At 39.1% G+C, this 21,549-nt stretch overlaps 1 long non-coding RNA gene across 2 annotated transcripts in view; it reads left to right on the forward strand.

The window, feature by feature from the left end:
* The first annotated feature begins 17,443 nt into the window (after positions 1-17,443).
* LOC121140344 overlaps positions 17,444-21,549 on the forward strand; it is a 29,704-nt gene continuing 25,598 nt past the window's right edge. For both annotated transcript variants that reach the window (XR_005877132.1, XR_005877133.1), the window contains exon 1: positions 17,444-20,499. This is a non-coding gene — a long non-coding RNA (uncharacterized LOC121140344). The remainder of the gene's footprint in view (positions 20,500-21,549) is intronic.

Consider the following 21,549-nt stretch of genomic DNA (forward strand, 5'->3'; position numbering starts at 1 on the left):
CTGCTGAGGCATCTCTCCAGCCCCTCATATTGATCTCTTTAAAAACAGTTTCAAATAAAATCATTAGGTTGAGATTTCAACATATCTTTTTTAGGGCGGTGGGTTGCATGATTAAATTCCTAACAGTCAATAAGATTATGCTTCTGAGAAGGCCATTCTTCCTGCATTGAGCATAGTGTGGAGGTTCTGGAATGTTTTTCTCCATTTAAATATTTAAGAAATGACTAATTATTAAAAATGTCATTTTAAAAGCTGAGAAACTCGGTCTGATGGGAAGACACCCCTCTCAAATGGTAGTCAGCAAATTACACCACTAGGAACCTTTGAAGCTGGGAGGATGGGGACCTAGTGGTAGGAAGGTTAGCATCTCTCCTGGACATTGATGTCCCAGCATGAGGAGCATCTGTGTATATAGTCTCTGCTGAGCATCCCTGATGAGGCGCTGTTTCTCCTGAGCTCTACCCCAGAGCCCTTTGTCACTTCACATTTTAGTCATTCTTATTGGAATGTGTCAGACAGTAGATGCAGGCAGTCTCAGAGATTTCTTCTGAAGACTGTCCTATCTGAAAACTGATGGCCGTATCAGTTCTATAGGGTCATTGTGAGTGTTTCATAAGCTATTGTCTATAAGGAAGTTAACATGGTTTCTGACAAATATAAATTCTGGGTGGGCTAAATGGTTCAGCAGGTAATTCCATCTCTGACACCCACCCACAGAATGGAAGGAGATATCCGAGAACAAATGCTGAAGACATTATTCAAGTTCATTCAAAAGCAGAATCTTAAATCAACAAATGATAAATGATAAAAAGAAATAGTATGTAAAATTGCTACTTAGGGTAAGCTAAGGAATTGCAATAATGAAATACACTCTGATCTTCAAAGTCATTAAACAAGTATTATTAACTGTGTTACATTGTGAAAATTTGCAAAATGAATATTGGGAAGTAATTTAAGAAAACTGTTTTATAGACTGAGGCATGTTGAATTTTAAAATTAAAAGTAACCTGAGTCATAATTTCATAGAACCTAATAAAGTTAATGAGGTAGTGTGCAAAAATGCTCTCCATTTTAAAGAGAAGTATGCGAGAGTGTACGGGTTTGAGAATCAAAGGTTAAAGGAAAACTAAATCATCCTAGCCACCCAGTGTACTTCTCACACCGTTCTTTCCATTTCAGCTGTCCTGAGGAATTAAGGGTCTTTCCAGATGAAAAACTTTAAGTCCATATCATTTTGTAGAGAAAACTACAGCTTTTGATATTTAAACTAGTCCACTTACATATAAACTACTGAGTAATTCCATATGGAATGATTATTTTAAAATGTCAGTAAGACACAGGAAATGAGAAATGAAGATAAAAGAAATGGGAAAGAGAAAGATAAATATAGGGAGTGGGCTGGGGGAATTCTTTCCTGTAAAGCTCCACAATTTCCTGGCCCCAGGGAGTGTGCTTTTATCTCCCTGGTAGCGTGTTTTCTGTAATTTGACTTAGCATTTGTTCAGTAGATTAAAAAGCCTTCTCTCCTTAGGTCTATGATGCTGCGACTGGTACTTCCCCCAGCCCCAGGAATGCTGCCCGTAAATCACTGCTTACAGTCCCTGTCTGAGACAGTCTAACTCCATGTCTATCTTTGCCTGACCTTGTGCGAGACCATGGGAACTTGGTAATGCTTCCTCCTGTTCTCCTGAGAAGTACTCAGGCCAGAATTAAGAGAAAGGTTCCTTTATTTCTAATCCAAAGTCGGATTGTCAGAAATATCTGTTTGCCAATGACAGAGCAGTGACCAGGCTGTGTTGGAAGGTGTGTGAATGTGGGGACACTGGTAAAAGTTCATAAAATTAGTGGCAACATCCCTTGTCTTTTCCCATATGACATCCCCGTCCTAATCACACTTCCCAATATTCTTCCTGGGGCATATTCCCCTCCAGCCTTTTATATACAAGTGAAGTAGTTTAATCACAAAAAGCCGATGTACCACATACCACGGTTCTTTGCGGCTTTGTGTTGTGTGCTGACTATCAAAGCTCACGACTACTGTCTTACTGAGTAGCAATGTCTAACAAGGATGGGCAAGTGGGACATAAAGCAGAGACCTCTGGGAAGCAGCCAAAGCTGCTGTCCCAGTTAGTTTTATTTCTGCTTCTCACTGACTCCTTCTTTTCTTCTGAGGCAGTCCTGGTTGTGAGTGAAAACTTAATCCTTTGACTTCTAACAGTCAACTCAAGGACACAAACAATGACAAGCATAATACTCAGTCAGTCTCAGGTCACCATAGAGATTCTCAGCTTGGTGGCTTTCATTGCTCTGCATTGTTGTAGGCAGAAAGTGGACAGTGAGGGAAGGAGTAGAATGATCACCTACCTTCTCAGGTAAATCTAATTCTCCTCCTCCATGGTGTTGTGTTTGGAGATGGGTGAAGTTGAGAGAGAAAAACAAACCATGCTTTATCACTCCATAGTTGTATGAAGGTTGTCGGTGACCTGGACTGACAGAGGTTTGAAGCACTCTCTGTCTTGGGGTCCATTTTGAAGGCTTTAAAGAAATCTGTTTTCTTTTGTTCAAGCATTCGGTAGTAGTCCCACATTTTTCTGTCATATCCTTAACTTTAAATTCATTTATGCCTTACTTCTTTTTATTTACATATTATAGAAATGGGATTAGAAAAATCTTACTTAGCATAAACTCTTGTAAAATAATTCAACTTCTGGGCCATAGTCCAGAAAGTTTGCCAATTTATTTGTCTTTAATTCTCATAAAAGCAGGTGATATTATTGTTCCGAGGTATCTGGACCAAAGTATGTGGAAAGTAACACAGGGTATCAAAAGTGGGTATTGTAGTATTTCTATAGTTTAAAGTTATACCAAGAATAAGTCAGTTTTCATATGGAACTTGTCTTCATAACCATAAAGACAATACACTTTTGTGAGTTGGGTGTCATAATTCCATTTGACAGATAATAAAATAAAATTGAGTCTCAGAAAAAATTAATGCCTTGAATGATGTCATAAGCAACATTAAAAGTCAGAACTAGGATACATATCTAAGTTGTTCTGATTCCAAGTTATGTCATGATATTATAACTTGTAGTGTCCTGAAATACATCAAAGTATTTTATTAAGTGATGATGCTCAGTATTTTCAAAACTTTAAATAGACAAAGCGTTAGGACCATGGTAACTAAGAAAATGTTTGCAGGTTACAGGGTGATATTGTGACCACCCAAATGTCCACAATTCAATCAGTCTGACACAGTGGATGGGTTCCAGTATCCTCATGCCACAAACACTGTCTTTCTTGAGTCAAAGAGTGGGATTCCCTGTTAAATCCTGCAACTGTGCTCTCAGTAACTTTCTGCAAAGGGATCTCTTAGCGGTCATTTTTATTTGGCATCTTAAAGAAGTGATCTCCTTCAGTATGATGTTCCTCAGAAAAATGGGAATCAGTCTACCACAAGTTGCAGCAATTCCACTCTTAGACACATACCCAAAATTGCACATTCATACAACAAGGACATCTGATCAACTATGTTCATGACAGCACTATTTGTAATAGCCAGAACCTGGAAGCAACCTAGATGTCCCTCAGCTAAATAATGGATAAAGAAAATGTGGTACATTTACACAACGGAGTACTGCTCAGCAGAAAAAAATGGAATCTTGGAATTCACAGGAAGATGGATAGGGCTAGAAGAAATCATCCTGTGTGAGGTAACCCAGTCACAAAGAGACAAACATGGTATATACTCACTCATATATGGATTTTAGATATAGAGCAAAGGATTACCAGCCTATAATCAATACTTCCAGAGAAGCTAGGAAACAAGGAGGAATTTAAGAGAGACATACATGGTCCCCTGGATAAGGGGAAAGGGACACGATATCCTGACTTAATTGGAAGCACGGGGGAGGGGAGAGGGAGTTAGGAGAAAGAGAAGGGGAGAAGAGGAGGGGAGAGAATATGAGGGAGCAGGAAGATTGAGTCAGGGGAAGAATAGAGGAGAGCAAGAAAAGAGATATCTTAATAGAGGGAGTCATTATAGGTTTGAAGAGAAATCTGACACTAGGGAAATGTCCAGAGATCTACAAGGATAACCCCAACTAACAATCTAAGCAATAGTGGAGAAGCTACCTTAAATGTCTTTCCCCGATAGTGATGACTACCTTATATCCCATCCTAGAGCCTTCTTCTAGTAGCTAATGGAAGCAGAATCAGACACCCACAGCTAAACACTGAGCCAAACTCCTGGAATTCAGTTGCAGAGAGGGAGGAGTGATGAGGAAAGGGGTCAAGATCAGGCTAGAGAAACCCACGGAAACAGCTGACCTGAGGAGCTCATGAACCCCAGATTGATAGCTGGAAAACCAGCATAGGACCAACCCAGATCCCCTTGAATGTTGGTGTCAGTTAGGAGGCCTGGGCAATCTATGCAGCCTCTAGTAGTGGATCAGTGTTCATCCCTAGTATATTAATGGACATTGGGAGCCCATTCCACATTGAGGAATTCTCTCTCAGCGTAGACACATGGGGGGGGGCGCTAGGCTCTGCTCTAAATGATATGACAGACTTTGAAGATCCCCCATGGAAGGCCTCATCCTCCCCTGGGGAGCAGAAAGGGGATGGAATGGGGGTGGGGGGCAGGAGAGGGAGAGGGAACTGGGAGTGACATGTAAAACAAACTTTTTTCTAATTTAAATTAAAAAAATTAAAAAAGAAGTTATTTTCTTAGTGTTTAATTTGCTTTGATGACTTTGAGTCAAAGCTAGCTGCATCATTTCTATTCTTTCATGTTTTTGTAGATGGTAAAGAGCTCCTGCCTATGTCACTCCTGTGAATATAATACATATAGGATATTCATATTCTCATTCCTCTTTGGAAGACTATTTTATTTTATTTATTTATTTATTTATTTTGGTTTTTACGAGACATGGTTTCTCTGTATTGTTTTGGAGGCTTTCGGTCCAGCCCAGCCTCGAACTCACAGAGATCCGACTGCCTCTACCTCCCGAGTGCTGGGATTAAAGGCGTGCGCCACCACCGCCTGGCTGGAAGACTATTTTAAAGTAATTTATTCTCTGAGGTGTGTTGGTTAAAAACAGGTAATATGAGTGATTTAATTGGGGTCCACTATATACATTACATTATAATGCACTAAAAACTAACAACTGAGAAAGACCATTGCCATGTTCTATCACTCTTCTTCTTTTCAGGATACCCTGAGACCTGGGTCTGGGAGGTCTTTACTCAATTTAAACTAAAGTGGTCTTATAGACAAACCATAATTTGGGGAAAAAAGTTTTATTTCATCTTACACTTTCACAATCACTATTACATTCCATACTTCACAAGGAATAGTTCATCACTGAGAGTAATCAAGTCAGGAACTCAAAGCAGGAATTGGTGGCAGGAACTAAAGTAGATACCATAGAAGAACCCTGCGTACTGGATCATTCCTCTTGGTTTACTAAGTTTGCTTTCTCATGCAACCCAGGACCGCTTTCCCAGGGATGGCACCACTCACAGTGACTTGAGTTCTTCCACACTGATCATCTCATGAAAACACCCCGTAGGCTGACATATAGGTCATTCTGATGAGGACACCTCCTCAAACAAGGTTCCCTCTTCTCAGGTAACTCTAGCTTATGTCAAGTTGACAGAAAACTAGCTAATACAATAGGTCAAGAAGAAATATGATCAAGAATTATAATGTCCTCTTTATGTGCCCCATAAGGTTGGTTTGCTAATAATTCAGGGTACAGGCATGGACTTTGAAGTCTTGTAGACCTTGATCCAAATCTTAGTTCTGATACTTAGATGCTAAGTGGTATTGGGAAGTTGCTTCATTTGTCTCCAAATCATTGCAAATTGGTGACTAGTTATTTAATTCTGTGGCTCATACTTCTAACTTTGCCAACACATGCCACACTGGTGACTGGTGGTCTTCTATAAGGAAGTGAAGACTACAAGGTATAGAGTAGGGAGATCGTAACATGTAGATTTGAGGCACAAAAATATTTAAGAAAAGAGAGTTTAGAAAATCCATTCTCACCTTCAGATGAAGGTTATATTCTAATTTTCACCAGTTTGTTCTACATAGTTCATTGAAAGTGAAAAAGTAACTCATTTTTACTACATTGTGCATTAATGAAATGCCCTGGAAACATGGGTATCCCCTTATCTCTCTCCCTTAGCAAAAGTCAGATATAATGAACACACTGACATTTGAGATGAGTAATTAATATGCAGCTTGCTTAGTCAGGATGAGTCAGCCTTTTGATGACATCTTGTGAGAACAAGATTATATAATTGGCAGGGTTTCTGCCTTATGGGTGATAATTTTAGACTCTAGAAGAAACAAGGGCACTAAATAGTACACAGCCTTATAGGGGACAAGTGCAAGTTATAGAAGCAAATTCATAAAGATAAATTAGAAATACTCTAGCTCTAATATATTCAGATCATTAAAATTTTGTTACATCTCTTGAATTATTCAAAACAATAATTTAAAACAACCAATTTAGGAAATCTCTTCTGTGGTTTGCTATCTATAACCTCAGTGAGTTTTTCCTGAATTGCCCTTTCTCTTCTCATTGACCTAATATTAATTATAATTCAAGGTAATGACTGACTTCTACAGTTACTTATTTGCCTGAGGGTTTTCATTGTTCTTAGAGACAGCATACTTATCCAAGCCTAGGATGGAATGAACACTTTGTTCCTAATCACAAATTGTCCTTGTCTATGGTAAGTCCACCCTCCCAGCCATTGTGAGGTCTATTAGCCTATCTTGGCTTCCTTTTTGGTCTCCTTCAATCCATTCAGTTCTCTGTTGCCTAAGTCTGCCCTAATTTTCACAAAGTTCTTTCCTGTTTAGTCCTGTATGGCCACAGTCTCTCTCGTCTCTTGGAAAGATGCCACAAGTGTGGATTTTTAGAACACAATGCCTCTGAGATGTTTTTGGTGACGAACAGAGAATTTAGGCAAACGCTGCACTTGCTACATCCCCCTGGGACATTCACAGTATGATGAAGTTCTACTGTAAGAAGCTTATCTTGATGAACTTGTTTGGTCATGATTTAGATCCTGAGGAATTGTTCTGTGGAATTTGCCCCAGGACTCATACACCACAGCTGTGGGAATCTGATGATTGGGATGAAGTTTTCTTATGTCATTGTTGGAGCAGTTACTCACTTCTCCCTTATTTGATGTAAAGTATTTATGCCTTTCCCCATTACCCCATGGACTTTATTCAAAGGTGTCCTTTGATTGACATGGATTGAATAAGAAACTGAGAGATTATTGTGATCCACCTAAAAGTAGTCAACTTGTTTGACTTGAAATGGCCTAACCTAGTAACTTGGACTTCGACAGGCCTTGCCTGTCCTTTCTTTTAATTCTCTAGTCATCACCTTCATTAAAAATGCTGCTAAACACATTCAACTTCAAAGACTTGTCATGGGCCTTTGATTTTAGTTCCTATTGCTAAGCCTGGCCTTTCCCGGGTGTGCAAGTCGCAGCTGGTAATGATGGAGACCAGATGATGTCCTAGTAGCACATTAAAGGTTTTTACCAGGATGTGGTTTGATGGTTTTGCCTGGGTATTTTGTTGTTGTTATTCTTTCTTTTGGAATGTGAGTTGTGGCCAAGAATTATTTCCCCGATTGCATCTTTGTTATCCCCCTGCATATGAGACTTGAAAATTATACAAATCCATAAGACATATGCTTATAAATGCTTCTCAAGATAATTAGTAGACTTTTATTTGGTGACATTTAGCTGCAAACTTTTGTTTAATCAGTAAATATGTTTCTATTATGTTCAATGTCCAAGGTACCATGGCTAAATCTTGATCTCACTTCTTGTACCTCAGCAGTATTTTTATATATCTTTAAAAAATAAAATTAGTTTATAGGTTTAACTTGACTAAAACAATAGAAATTATTTTTCACCATAAGTTCACATCCTAATGTGATGTAATATGCCTGGCATTTTGATGTAAAGATATTGGATTAAGTATGTTCTGTACAGTGTAAAAGATAGCACTATTTCAACTGCTTGTTTTTCCTCATTACAAAATTGGTACATGCTTAGTGGAGAGAACTTAAAAAAGAAAAGGGCAATAAAAATTATAATAATCTTAGCACTTGAATACACACATACACACCCACAATTCTTCTGTGTTTAAAAAAATGATGTTAGTAAAATTAATTTTCCAGCTATGTGTTTTAATAACATACCTACATGGTATGCCTACACTTAATATTTACTAGACTCAGAACCTAATGGTTTCATACTCAGAAGCTCTAGTGTTAGAGTTACCACATCCTAAGATGCCTGTCTTCTTATATGTGTGTTTGCTCTAGTTTATCTGGAGAAGTTGCTAGACTTAGAACTAATTTTGTGCCCAAATATACACCCCAGTTTTGGAATCTAAAACTCATATAGCCAATTGCCATCTCAACACGTCAATTTAGTTGTCTACTAGGCATCTCAAATGTAAGAAGGCTGGTGTTGAATCTCTGATGTTCCTTTATCTACATTTTATTTTCTAGGCATTTATTCTTCACATCTGACCAAGGAGAATCTCACCTACTTGCTCAGATCAAAGTGTGTTCACCTCCTGTAGCTAATATGGGTCTGCAGAGAAACATCTGAAGGAATTCCAGGTTTCTCAGGGTAAAGCCATTATTTAAAAATGTAATTTATAGAGGCTAACACTCCACCCGTGAGAAGCAAATGGAATCCTGTCAACTCCCAGGCTGTGGATAGGCATGGCTTGGGCAGAACAAATGCTTTCCATATTGAGTAAAATGGAAGGACCTTAGTGGATGTCCAACAATATGTATCAGACTTCAACAATTGCTGGTTTTTGGCAGTAAAAATCAACCCCAAAGGCTGAAATTTTTGAGTAGTGGCTTTCTGAGTAGCTGCCAATAAAGAATGTTCAGCAGGTTGAGTGGAAAACAGCATTCTCAGGAAGCCAAGAAAGCAGGGCATTCTGGATGAAGAGAAGTCAGGACTCAGGACTGGAGACTCTCTTTTGGGGTGATCTGTGCTAATCCATTTGTTCTATTTTGCTACACGGTACCAGCTAGAATTAGCTGATGCTGGTGGTGTGTGGAGTGGTGTTGAGAAGGGAAAATGGGTAAAGAAAGAAAAGAGCAAAATCCTCACAATCCACCACTTTAAGAGAACCTGGTAACAAGTGGCACAATTATTAGCGTTTATGCAGAGGGTTATCCATATTAGAGGACATTTGATAAGTAAGACTTTGTGTGTCAGAAGTGTTCACAGTCATGATGATGAAAGATGTCTATCCATATTTCTGTGGATGCAAAGCTGACTCAACTTCTGCAGTGTTTTCCTCTTGAGGGAATCTCCCTCAGGTGAAGAGACAAAAGAGAACAGGAGGGGGTACACAATTAATTCCATTTGCTTCTCATGGGTTGAATTTTACCCTCTATAAATTACATTTTTAAGTAACAGCTTTACCCTGAGAAATCTGGTATTCCTCCAGATCTTTCTCTGTAGACCCATATGAGCTATAGGAGGTAAAGACTTTGACCTGAGAACCAAGTAGGTGAGATTCTTCTTGGTCACATGTGAAGAATAAATGGGTGGAAAACAAAATGTACTTTTGTGTCTTAGCGTGGTCAGTCTACTCCACAGATGGAGAGCATTTCCTGTGTCAGCCTTTTCAAGGGTCCCTCAGATTGGCAGAGCATTCATTAGCATCATCCTCTAGGAGAACTGCATACCAATTAAGGCATGACCAAAATTAGATTCTTTCTGCTATGTGGATCCAAAAGCATATTGAGTACAATTCTGCTACAGCCCTATAAACAAATAGTGTGTGATACACATATCAGTGATGTCATTTTTCTGTTTGATACATTCCACCAGATTGAAATACCTAAGAACACTTACCAGCTCCCTGTAGTCTGAGCGTGGATGCAAGAGTGGTGGAATGGTTTCACTCCTGTGGAAAGATAGGTATGCTTCCTAGTTTTTATGTTAACTTGACACCAAGGTAGAAATTGGTACCAGAATATTAGAGACATGATACATTGAACCCCACAAATTAAAAGTGGGGTACTTCAACACCTAACCCTCACCAATGTAAGGGTCATCCAGACCAGATAGAAACTAAAAAGAACAGTAATGAATCTAAGAGATATCTACAGAATATTTCACCCAAACATAATAATATATATCTTTTTCTCCATACATCATGGAATATTCTTCAAAATTGACCATATACTCTGCCACAAAGAAAGTATCAACTAAAATAACCCCTTGTATCTAACTACACCACCATGGATTAAAGCTGTTGATTTCAATAACATAAACAATAGAAAGCCTTAAACTCATGAACACTGAACAACTCTCTACCTAGTTAACACTGGGTCAAGAAAGAAATAAAGAAAGAAATTAAAGTCTTCCTAGAAGTCAATTAAAATGAATGCACAACATACCCAAACTTATGGAACACAATGAAAATGGCATTAAGAAGAAAGCTCATGACATTAAAAATTTGGAGAGATCTCATACTAGTGACTTAGCAGCACACCTGAAAGTTCTAGAACTATAAGATCAAACACACACAAGAGGAGTAGATGGCAGGTAATAAACTCAGGACTGAAATAATAAAATAGAAGCAAAGAAACAATACAAAGAATCAATGAAACAAAGAGTTGGTTCTTTGAGAAAACCAACAAAAATAAATAAATCCTTATCCATACTAACTAAAAGGCAGAGGTAATATGCAAATTAGAAAAATCATAAACAAAAAGATGACATAACAACAGACACCAAGGAAGTCCAAAGAATCATTAGGTTATACTTTAAAAACCTGTACTCCATAAAATTGGAAAATCTAAAAGAAATGGACAAATTTCTTAATGGATAATACTACTTACTGAAGTTAAATCAAGATCAGATAAATAATTTAAATAGACCTAAACCCCTAAAGAAATAGGAGCAGTCATTAAAAGTCTTCCAACCAAAAATAGTTCAGGGACAGACAGTTTTCTAGTCGAATTCTACTAGACTTTCAAAGAAGAACTAATATCAATCCTCCCCAAATTATTCCCCCCAAAAAATAGAAACAGAAGGAACATTGCCAAATTCCTTATGTGAGGCCTCAGTCATCTTAATACCCAAACCACACAAAATCACAACAAAGAAAGAAAATAAAGTCTAATTTCCCTCATGAATATGGATGCAAAAGACTCAATACAATGCTGTCAAACCAAATCCAAGAACATATCAAAAAGATTATCCACCATGATCAAGTAGGCCTCATCCAGAGATAGATCAATATATAAAAATATGTCAATGTAATCCACCATATAAACAAACTGAAAGGAAAAAAATGATCATCTTATTAGATGCTGAAAAATTCTTTGACAAAATCCAACACCCTTTCAAGACAAAAGTCTTGGAGAGATCAGGGATACAAATGAAATACCTAAACATAATAAAAATATACAGCAAGTTGATTACCAACATTAAATTAATGAAGAGAAATTTAAAGCAATTCTACTAAAATCAGGAAGAAGACAAGGTTATCTGCTCTCTATATATCTATTCAATATTGTACTGGAAGTTCTAGCTACAACAATAAGAGAACTAAAGAAAATTAAAGGGATGCAAATTGGAAAGGAAGAAGTAAAAGTTTCATTATTTGCAAATGATGTGATAATACATGTAAGAGACCTCTAAAATTTTACCAGGCATCTCCTACAGTTTTAGTCAAATAGCTGGATCCTAGATTGACTCAAAAAAATCAGTAACCCTCCTATATGAAAATGATAAATAGGCCGAGAAAATAAAAATGTGGTACATTTACACAATGGAGTATTACTCAGCTCTTTAAAAAATCCACAAAATTTGCAGGCAAATGGATGGAACTAGAAAAAGTCATCCTGAGTGGGGTAACCCAGACCCAGAAAATAACTTGGCATAGACTGACTCATAAATTGATATTAGCTTTAAAGTAAGGAATAACTATACTACAATCTGAAGATAAGAGAGACCAGGTAACAAAAAAGATCTCCCTGGGAAGGAGAAATAGAAGAGATCTCATGAGTGGACTGTAGGTTGGTGGGGAAGGGACTATGAGAGATCAGGTTGGGGGAGGATTGAGAGGGAGAGTACTGAAAGAGACTACTGGAAAAAATATGAGGAGGTACTTCAGGGTCAGGTCTAAGGAAATCTCTCAGGAATCTACAAGGATGACCCCAGCTAAGACTCCTAGCAATAATGGATATATAGCCTGAATTGGCCGTCTCCTGTTATCAGGTGGTACCTAGCTCAAGCTGTCATCAGAGAGGCTTCATCCAGCAACTGATGGAAACAGATGCAGACCCACAGCCAAACATTTTGACCTTGGGGAATACTGCAGAGTGGGAGAAAAGATTGTAAGAACCAGAGGAGTCAAGCACACAACGAAAAACCCACAGAATCAACTAACCTGTGCTCACAGAGACTCCAGAAAGCAAGATTAGCAAGCTACAAGGAGCAATCCAGTAGGCAGTGTTCCTCTATGATCTCTGCTTTGGGTCCTGTCTCCAGGTTCCTGCCCTGATTTCCCTTAATGTTAGATGTTGTAAGGGAAATAAACCCTTTTCTCCCCAAGTTTCCTTTGGTCATGGCCTTTAATAGTTAATCAGACAAATGCACATTTTCCAAAGCTGCTTTCATTTCATGTTACAATATCAAAATTAGTGAGCAGTTCAACTAATTTACCTCAGCTGGAGCCTAAAAACCACAGTGCCCAGTTCTGACAAGAAATGTTTAATTTCTTTTAATAGAAGCTGAAAAAAAAATGAGGAAGGTGTAAGTGACTTATACTTCTCTTCCAGTGTCTTCTGTCTTAGCCCCAGAGTTAAATACATTCTTCTCAGAAATGAGTCTGGTGCATAGGTTATCTCATAGGAGCTAAAGAAGAGTGTAGAATCTGCCAAAGAGGCAAAAACATAAAAATAGAGAAGAGGCCACTGCTGAGATTTGTGTCATGTTCAAGCTGGGTGGTAATGGGATACTTAGTATATATGTGTGAGCTACTATGCAGCTGCTTTAGTAGCACATTATCCATTCCTTTTTTGGCTCTAAAAGGGAACAGAGAAATATGAACCGGCAAGCACCCGGGTAGCATAGGCTATACTTACAAAGAAAGAGCACCACCCCCAATAATGTGGCAAGTCATCACTCTGAATAAGACCAGTCACTCCAATAGAGATGCCCCCCCATTCAGAAACATAGGCAATGGCAACATATAAGAAAGATGGCTTGGACCATGTTTGGCATCATAGTTGGGGGTCTTGTAAACCATCAGCAGCGTTGGTGGGGTCATAATTGTGTCCATATAGAAAATTTCAGGAAAGTTCCTGACCCAAAGAGTTGACAAACAGGCTCCTCATGCAACAAGTCTGAAAAAAAAAGAGTCTTTACTTTCCTCCATTCCCCTTCTGCTTGTGAAGGAAGATGACCCATAAGATGTTCATGTAAGCTATTCAGAGCCATAGTGGCTCCTCTACCTACCAGAAGTAACTTTGTGAAGAAAGATAATTCGCAAGACTTGACTCTTTTCAACATCTGCCATTGGAAAACATTTTTTAAATATGAATTTTACAATAGGTGACTTAAAGGACAACATACATAGAAAACGGAGCAAAACAATGCAAACTGATTTGTAATCAAGTCACAATCATCCAGTTGGTAGTAGATCTTGTAATCACATCTTGGTTCTGTAAGATACAAAGGAATCTGGATGCATTTGGGTCCTCAGAGTCCTCGGTCCACTACTCCATCATCAAAGGGTGAAGGTGGTTTACAATTGCAGATCTGTTGAAATCTACACATTGCTGTCTAGTTTGTAAGTTTTTGTAAAAGCTTGATTGTGTGTGAATAATAAACTTGAAAACTTAAATTATATCATATGTGGTAAACTACTCTCTTTAGGGGAAGGAGTCCAGGTAAATAATCACAAAAATACCCATTCTAGATCACAAGCAAGGAGGTCTATATTTTGGGGGAAGGTATTGTATTTCTTCCAAGGTCATAGAAGCCAATGATGGTTTGTTGACTGTGATGATTTTGTTTTCTCATCTGACTTTTCTACTTCTCATAGGCTAAGGGGAGCTTCTTCACTTGCCTAGGGAATGAACCTTCCAATCTGATATTTTGTCCTGGAATATGGAGATGGCATCATAGATGTCACTGATACTCATGGGCACCCAGAGGCTAAACTATTCTAGAACCAAGTACCAAGCTGGTCCCAAACAGAAAAAAATCTGCACATGCTCCTGGCATGGGAAATAGTCCTGACTGTTTTAAATAGTTGTTTTCTGTCTATAGAAGAAAAATAGGGTGAACAAAACTAATCATGTGCAATCTTAATTGTTTCTGTGCAGTTGGCTATAGAGATCAGATCTTAAAATAAAAGGCATCCCCAGTCCATACGACATAAAAATTAAAGAGAAGAATAGCCATTTTGTCATGAAAATCTTTAGTGGGTGTTGTTTCCAAAGGATAATTTCCTACTTCCTGAGTTGTGCAGGTTCTCATTGCTGGAAAGAGAGATGCTAACTCCTATTAGGGTGTGTGTCATGTGGAGAGATTAGTGGAGGTGTACCTTGTGGAGGCAAAAATGCGGATTGCAAGAGAACAATTGGTACGTACAGTCTGATTTCAGGTCTATTCCAGGATTCTGGTGAGAGAGATGCACTTCAGCTCCTTCTGCCATACGTGGCTGCGGATCCACAGGGATTTGTTTTCAGCTCCTCAGTGGCGCCAGCTGTGCTGGAAAATTCACCTTCCTTGTCTGGACTAGACTCTTAATAACTGCTGTTCTTGTCATTCTGTCATCCCTTCTCCATCTAATAGCCAAGAAGGACCTTTTAAAAGTCTGGATCAGATATGAGTCTCTCCTGCTGGAAAGCATCCAGTGCCTTCCATCTCAGTGAAACAAAACACAGGATCCTCACTGTGCTGTTCAGGGCTCTGTGTGACCTGTTCTCTGTCTAACTAGGTAGAAATCCCCAGTGTGTGTGCCTTGCTTGGCTAGAGTATTTTCTTTCATAGAATATTTGTCATCATCAAAGATGAAGGGGAATTTATATGCATGTGCTAAGTAATTTCTAAAGATAACATTAACCACAATGTTACTCAGTACTTTATTGGACAATTATTGAAATATATTTCCTGCTTGTCCCTGAATACTGCCATTCAAATGTAAATATCAAGGTTGTAAAATCATACCTTGCTTCTATTATTCTAAGTCCCAAACACTTAAGTGCATCCTTAGAAAGCAGTTATATTCACTATATTGACTATCTTCTAGAATAGTTCCTGAACAAGATATATACTGAACGTGGAGGGTACTTTGGCCTAAGGACTATTTTAAGCTGAAGGCAATTCAGTCTTCAGCTCTTCAGCTGAAAACCAGCAGATGATGGAATTCTTTGACCTCCAAAACTGTGTTCTGAAAGATAGACTGAACCATAGACATGAACAAAACAGTGTAATAACAACCTTTCACCTACTCTGGGGGCACAGCTGGAGAAATTTTCATAGTGGTGTAGAGAGCTTTTGCTGAACTGTGAATCATTTTTCTTCCTCTGCAAGAGGAAAAGGTCAGGTCCATGATGTCCATTCCCCCTTCACCTAAACTCAAGAGAGATGCAAAGAGGCAAAGCAAAACATAAATGCCATTGTATGGGAAGACAAGCTTCATTTGAAAACAATTTCAATGGGAAAAACAGGCTTTAGGAACTATAGTGTTTCTGAAATAAGTAAGGAAAGGGTCTGTAAACATGGGCAGATGGACAGATAGTAGAACCCAAAGTAATGAGGGGACAGGGATAAAAAGCAGTGAGGTGAGTAGGCAGCATGGGAATGTCAGTGATTTATAAAGTGAGAGAGTAGCTGAGTTTAGGAGCCTATAGAAAGAAGGGAAGCCTAAAGTTTGATAAAGATAAAGTTTAGTGAGTAAGTCAAGGGTGATTTTAAGCTCATGAACAAAATCGGTCATTGCAAGAGCTTAATACATATGGGGGGCATGTGCTGGGGTTTGCTTTATTTATGGAAAAAGTGTAAAGTAAGAAACTGGTTGTGTCAACAAAGAAAGGATTGCTTCCATTTAGAAAAGAATTTTAACCATGGAGTTGGCTGTGTGTAGAGATTATTGAGTTTTCCTTGACCTTCCAGGGAAAGACCTTCCTACTGGCAGAAGCATCTGCATGAATGCACAGGCTCTGACAAGGAGAAGCTGATGGTATTTCTGGATTCTCAGACTCTAGTACCAGTTCATAAATTTATTTGCCTTCAACCCAGGATTTCAGGTGCAGCATCCTCAAAACCTGGGACCTTCAGATAAACTACAAATGAATTTTGGAAGAGGAAGGCTGAGTTATAAACACCTACCAAGGCTTCCAATCAAAACTGAACATCTTACTACCAATTCCTTTCTTAGGTATTACAAACCAGTTAACAAAATGCATAAGGAAGAGTAGAGGCTTGTGAATGTACTAGGATGAAAAGAAGGAAGATCACAGATGAGAGAAGAAGTCTATATTAAGGAAGGCATGTTTGCTGAACCCACACAGTAGAATTACCTCAGTGTGTAAATGTCCATCATTCAAACTATAATAAAAAGAAATATAAAATTATAATACACATATGTTTTCCATTTGTCACAAATCATTGATGGGAATATTAATAGCCCTTAATCACTACAAAAGGTCTTGCCATCTGCATATTTTTCTCTACTTAAGAGAAGCAACATCTCGGGCGTTGGTGGCGTACGCCTTTAATCCCAGCACTCGTGAGGCAGTGGCAGGCAGATCTCTGTGAGTTCGAGACCAACCTGGTCTACAAGAGCTAGTTCCAGGAGAGCCTCCAAAACTACACAGAGAAGCCCTGTCTCAAAAAACCAAAATAAATAATAATAAAAATTTAAAAAAAGAGAAGCAACGTCTAATGGAATATTTTTGTTAACATTATTAAAAATAAATAATTCTTACTGTTTAGGAAAACTCTAGTGAAGCATGAAAGGCAAATTGATCCAACATAGAGTCACATAATGGGACCTGCATGCTGGTCAGACTAACAGATTATGAAGTATAGTAGCATCAGTTCTCTCCATGCTACACTAAATAATCCTAGGTTTGTATTTCATAGAACCTTCCTTTCGTTCTCATTTATAAGATTCTAAAGTCTACATATTGATTTCTTTCTGAGGACTTCCCTTGAGATATCATGCCAATCTTATCTTCTACACTCAGTTCACTCGAGGACAATCAATAATCTATTCTGGTCCTGATCAAATCACTTGATGTTTCTGTGATCTTGTATCCTCCCAAGCTAGAAGCAATCAGGCAGAGAATTATTGGGACATTGAAAGATTAGCCTCATCAGTTACCTGCTGTGATCATCAGCTTTCTGTATATTCATAAGGAAGAAAGAGCCTGATGTTTGTCATTTAAATTACATGAAGATATATTTGTCTTTTGCAATTTCAAGGCATTTAAAGATAGTATAAGACCAAAACACATTAAAGAAGGCAAAGAGATGATTTGTCAAATATTTTCCAGGATGCATAAGTATATAAAAATTGTACTGTGGAGAACATAAGTACATTTTGTGCTTAATCGTTTTTCAACTGAAACACAATTTAATCTGACCAAAATTAATTGAGCACTAACTATGGGCAAAGTTTGTAACAGGAAAATTATGACTAGTTAAACTTGTCCTCAAATCCCAAACTCACATTATAAATGACACAACACAAGGCAGACTACTATGTACAATGCAAAACGAGCCATACAACTTCCAACGTTGAAAACACCACAACCAGTGTGTTGAAAGAAGGAGAATTCCTAAATAGGCTCCTGAAGACATGAAATCAGTGTGGCAATTATGAAGGCATAAGAATGAAGGTTGGAGATCTGAAGGTCCTCTCACCTTATAACTCACATTTGTAATGCATGGCCAGTTTTTTTCATGCTCTACTGTTCTGAGGCTTCTGTTCGGCTAATGGAAGATGCTCAGCAAACATGTAGGCAGGGGTTGCAGGGACCAGGGAGATGAGGCCTCTGAGTGGAAGCCCAACAGGACAAAGTTGGACTTAAGTCCTCAGGTAGGATGACTCCAACATGTGGAGATACTCAGTAATATTGGGCTTCGGGTTTCTACAATGACTGGTGGTCACTGACAAATGCTACATTGACTTTCTTCCTGTTTCAGGCTTCTTATCTACTGGTATGCATTTCCTGGTATCACTTCTTTAATGACATACTTGCACTGATGTCCAACCTAAAACAAAGCAACAATCACAAGTCTGTTTACTTAACAACCCGGGCAGTGCACTTAAAGATGGGAGGGGATGTAATGTCTTAAAGGAGAAATGTTCCCCAATGATGCACATACCTGAACACTTAGTCTCCAAGTGCACTGCTGGAGGAGGTCATGGAGCTTTTAGGGAATGGAGCCTTGCTTAAGAAAGCATGTCATGCCGGGCAGTGGTGGTGCACGCCTTTAATGCCAGCACTTGGGAAGCAGAGGCAGGCGGATCTCTGTGAGTTCGAGGCTGGGCTGGACCGACAGCCTCCAAAACAATACAGGGAAACCCTGTCTCGTAAAACCAAAAAAAAAAAAAAAAAAAGAAAGAAAAAAGAAAGCATGTCACTAGGGGCATGCTGTATAGAATCACCCTATTTCTAGTTTATCGTCTCTTGATGTCTTGTGTGATAAAGATGTGATATCTCAGGTTTCCTGTTTTGGCTGCTTGAGAGTCCATTAATGGACTCTCTCCCTGGAGCCATAAACCAAGATAAACTCTTTCTCCAATTGTTGGTTTGGTCATCAGATTTTATCATAGTAACACACTATAGAGTCAACGCAATCACAAGAACTAATACAGAAGTTGGTGTCAGAGAGTGGGTTGTCACTGTGAAGAAGCTGACCATATTGTATTTGGAGTGACTGTCAAAGACTTTGAAATTTGATTGAATGCTCTAAGCAGAGCTTAGGATGGTCCAGCAGGAAGCTAAAAGACAGCAGTACAGAGATTAGAAGCCTGGATCATGAGATTTCAGGGGGCAAGGATTTTATTAGCAACTGAGTTACAGTCCATCATGTGATATTTAGCAAAGAATCTGTTTTTCTGCCTTTGCTCTGAGAACTTACCTGAGACTAATTCACAAAGAGTGGACTAATTTCTCTGGCAAAGGAGATTTCAAGGCAACATAATGTTGAATCTGTGGAATGGTTGTTATTGATGACCCTCTTGTAGGAGTACAATGAAAAAATGCAAATAGGGAAAAAAGAAGTGCAAACTTTGTGGTTTGGAGAGAAAAAGAACACTAGGAACCTTAAAGTTACAGAAAAGCCATGTGCTGAAAGAGGTTTAATTACTAGTGAGATTAGCACCATTAAGGAGTGGTCTCCTGTTTTTCCATAGGAAAGGGAAAAGGTGCCATTAGGGCAAGATCTTACCTAGCAAAGATTCCAACTTAGAAATGGAGAAAGCCTAAAGGGTTGCTTGCTTTTAGGAAGCAGTTGTTTAAAGAAAATGCTATTGGAAATGATTCAGATGGAGGCATGTATCTGTGTGTAGTTGGCAGCCAAACTTAGCAGTGTCTTCAGTATGGTACTGACTTTGGGGCAATGAAAGCACAACAGATTGAGAGGGTTACAAGTTTTTCCTCTGCAGTTTCAGAGAGTCACTGAATCCAGGCCACCTGTGCTATGAGAGACCCATGTGTGAAGCTGTGGAAATGAAGACTGGGTGACAGTGGCAAACACAGAGACATCTACTGAGGAGAGTTTGATACAGGGTGTGGAATCAGCCAGCCAGGGAGACTTTCCTTGCAAGCAGCAAAGCTGGGGTCGGGGTAGAACTCTCTAAGTCCCTTAAATCTAAATCTCCAGATACTGAACATGAAGCTACAGGATTTTTTGCTTTTCCTGCTCAATTTTGGTTTTGTTTTGCTTCAACATTCCTCACTATTGCCCATTTACCCCTTGGGAATGGGGATATGTAATTTATACCACTGTGTGTTGGAAGTAATTTCTTCTTGATTGTATAGGGAGGCCACAATAAAGAGATTTCTTTGAGTTTCAGCAGGTACTTTGGACACAGAAACACTTCTGAGACTGTATAAGACGATGGGGACCTTTAAAGTTGGACTAGATACATTTTTCTTTGTGATATGGCCATGAGCCTATGAGGGCCTGGGAGTGAAATGTAGCAGTTTGAATGAGAAATGTCCCCCACAAGTGCATGTATCTAAACACTTGGTCCCCAGCTAGCGGTGCTGTTTGTGTAGGACATGGAACTTTGTTACAGCAATGTACGTCAAAGGTGGTAGGCTTTGAGAGTTTATGGCCTCACAGTGATTCCGATTTATTGTCTCTTGGCTTCCTGTGTGATGAAGACATGATCTCTCAGTTTCCTGCTACCAAGCCTCCCTACCATCATGAACTCTCTCCAAGGTAAGCTTTCCCCCTCCACAATTCACTTGGCCATGATGTTTTATAACAGCAGCAGAAAACTAACTGATACTGGCTGTATGGGACAAATAGCAGGAACAAAGGCAGGTTTTGGCTTTTTGCTCTCTACCAGAAATTGTGCAAAGCATTACAATTTTCTTTACTTTCTTTTTATTTATTCTATGATTCTTTTGTTTCATGTATCTTGATCCTATTTATTTAACCTCACTTCCAATCTGCCCTCCACTCTTACACCTCTTCCCTCCAAAATAAAACAAATTTTAAGAGATAAAAGGAAAAAAAGAGAAAAAATTAAAAGTCTCCTCATGGGAGCTGCAGTGTAACACAGTGAGTCACACAGTAAGCCCCGTTGTCCACATATCTTCACTTGAAAGTGTTCATTGTGAAGTCATTGGTCTGGTTCTATGCTTTCAATGCCGGGTCCTCATTAGGACTCTTCCTGGAAATCCTGTTGTCCTATGTTGGGGAGATTATACAGCTTTGGATCTGTAGGCCAGATCCCTTCATGTGCTCCAGCAGATCATAGGTGGGGTGGATGTTGGGACCAGCCAAGCTATAACCCTGGCTCTTGGCCTAGGCAACTGTAGGGCTGGTCCACTAGCCAATTCTTCTCCATCCTCACCACTTGGGTGAGCTCTCCAACATTGCCCTAGCTGATTCACCTCTTACAGCAACAGGCAAGATGTGGGACCAGTTCTCTTGCTTTCACATTCTCAGGGATGGCTCTCTGTCACATACCTATACCATTAGAGCCCCCTATATTGTGATGCCCAGGTGAGGTATAGGGGCAATTTTTCAGATGCTATATCTGGTGAGGGGCAGGGACAGCTCTCCTGCTCTTATGACCCCAGAGCCATTTCCTCCACCTGTCTCAGGCATTGATGGGTGGGAGGTGGTGGGGAGGGCATCTCTCATCCACCCATGCTATCACAGGTCTAATAAGTAATGAGAACAGCTCTCCTTTGCTCATAACATCGGGACTAGGTCATCCTTGCCTTTGACCACTGGTCAGTTCTGTAATGCCTAGGTGAG

This window comes from Mesocricetus auratus, unplaced genomic scaffold, assembly GCF_017639785.1.
Source record: "Mesocricetus auratus isolate SY011 unplaced genomic scaffold, BCM_Maur_2.0 Super-Scaffold_100004, whole genome shotgun sequence".
Lineage (NCBI taxonomy): Eukaryota > Metazoa > Chordata > Mammalia > Rodentia > Cricetidae > Mesocricetus > Mesocricetus auratus.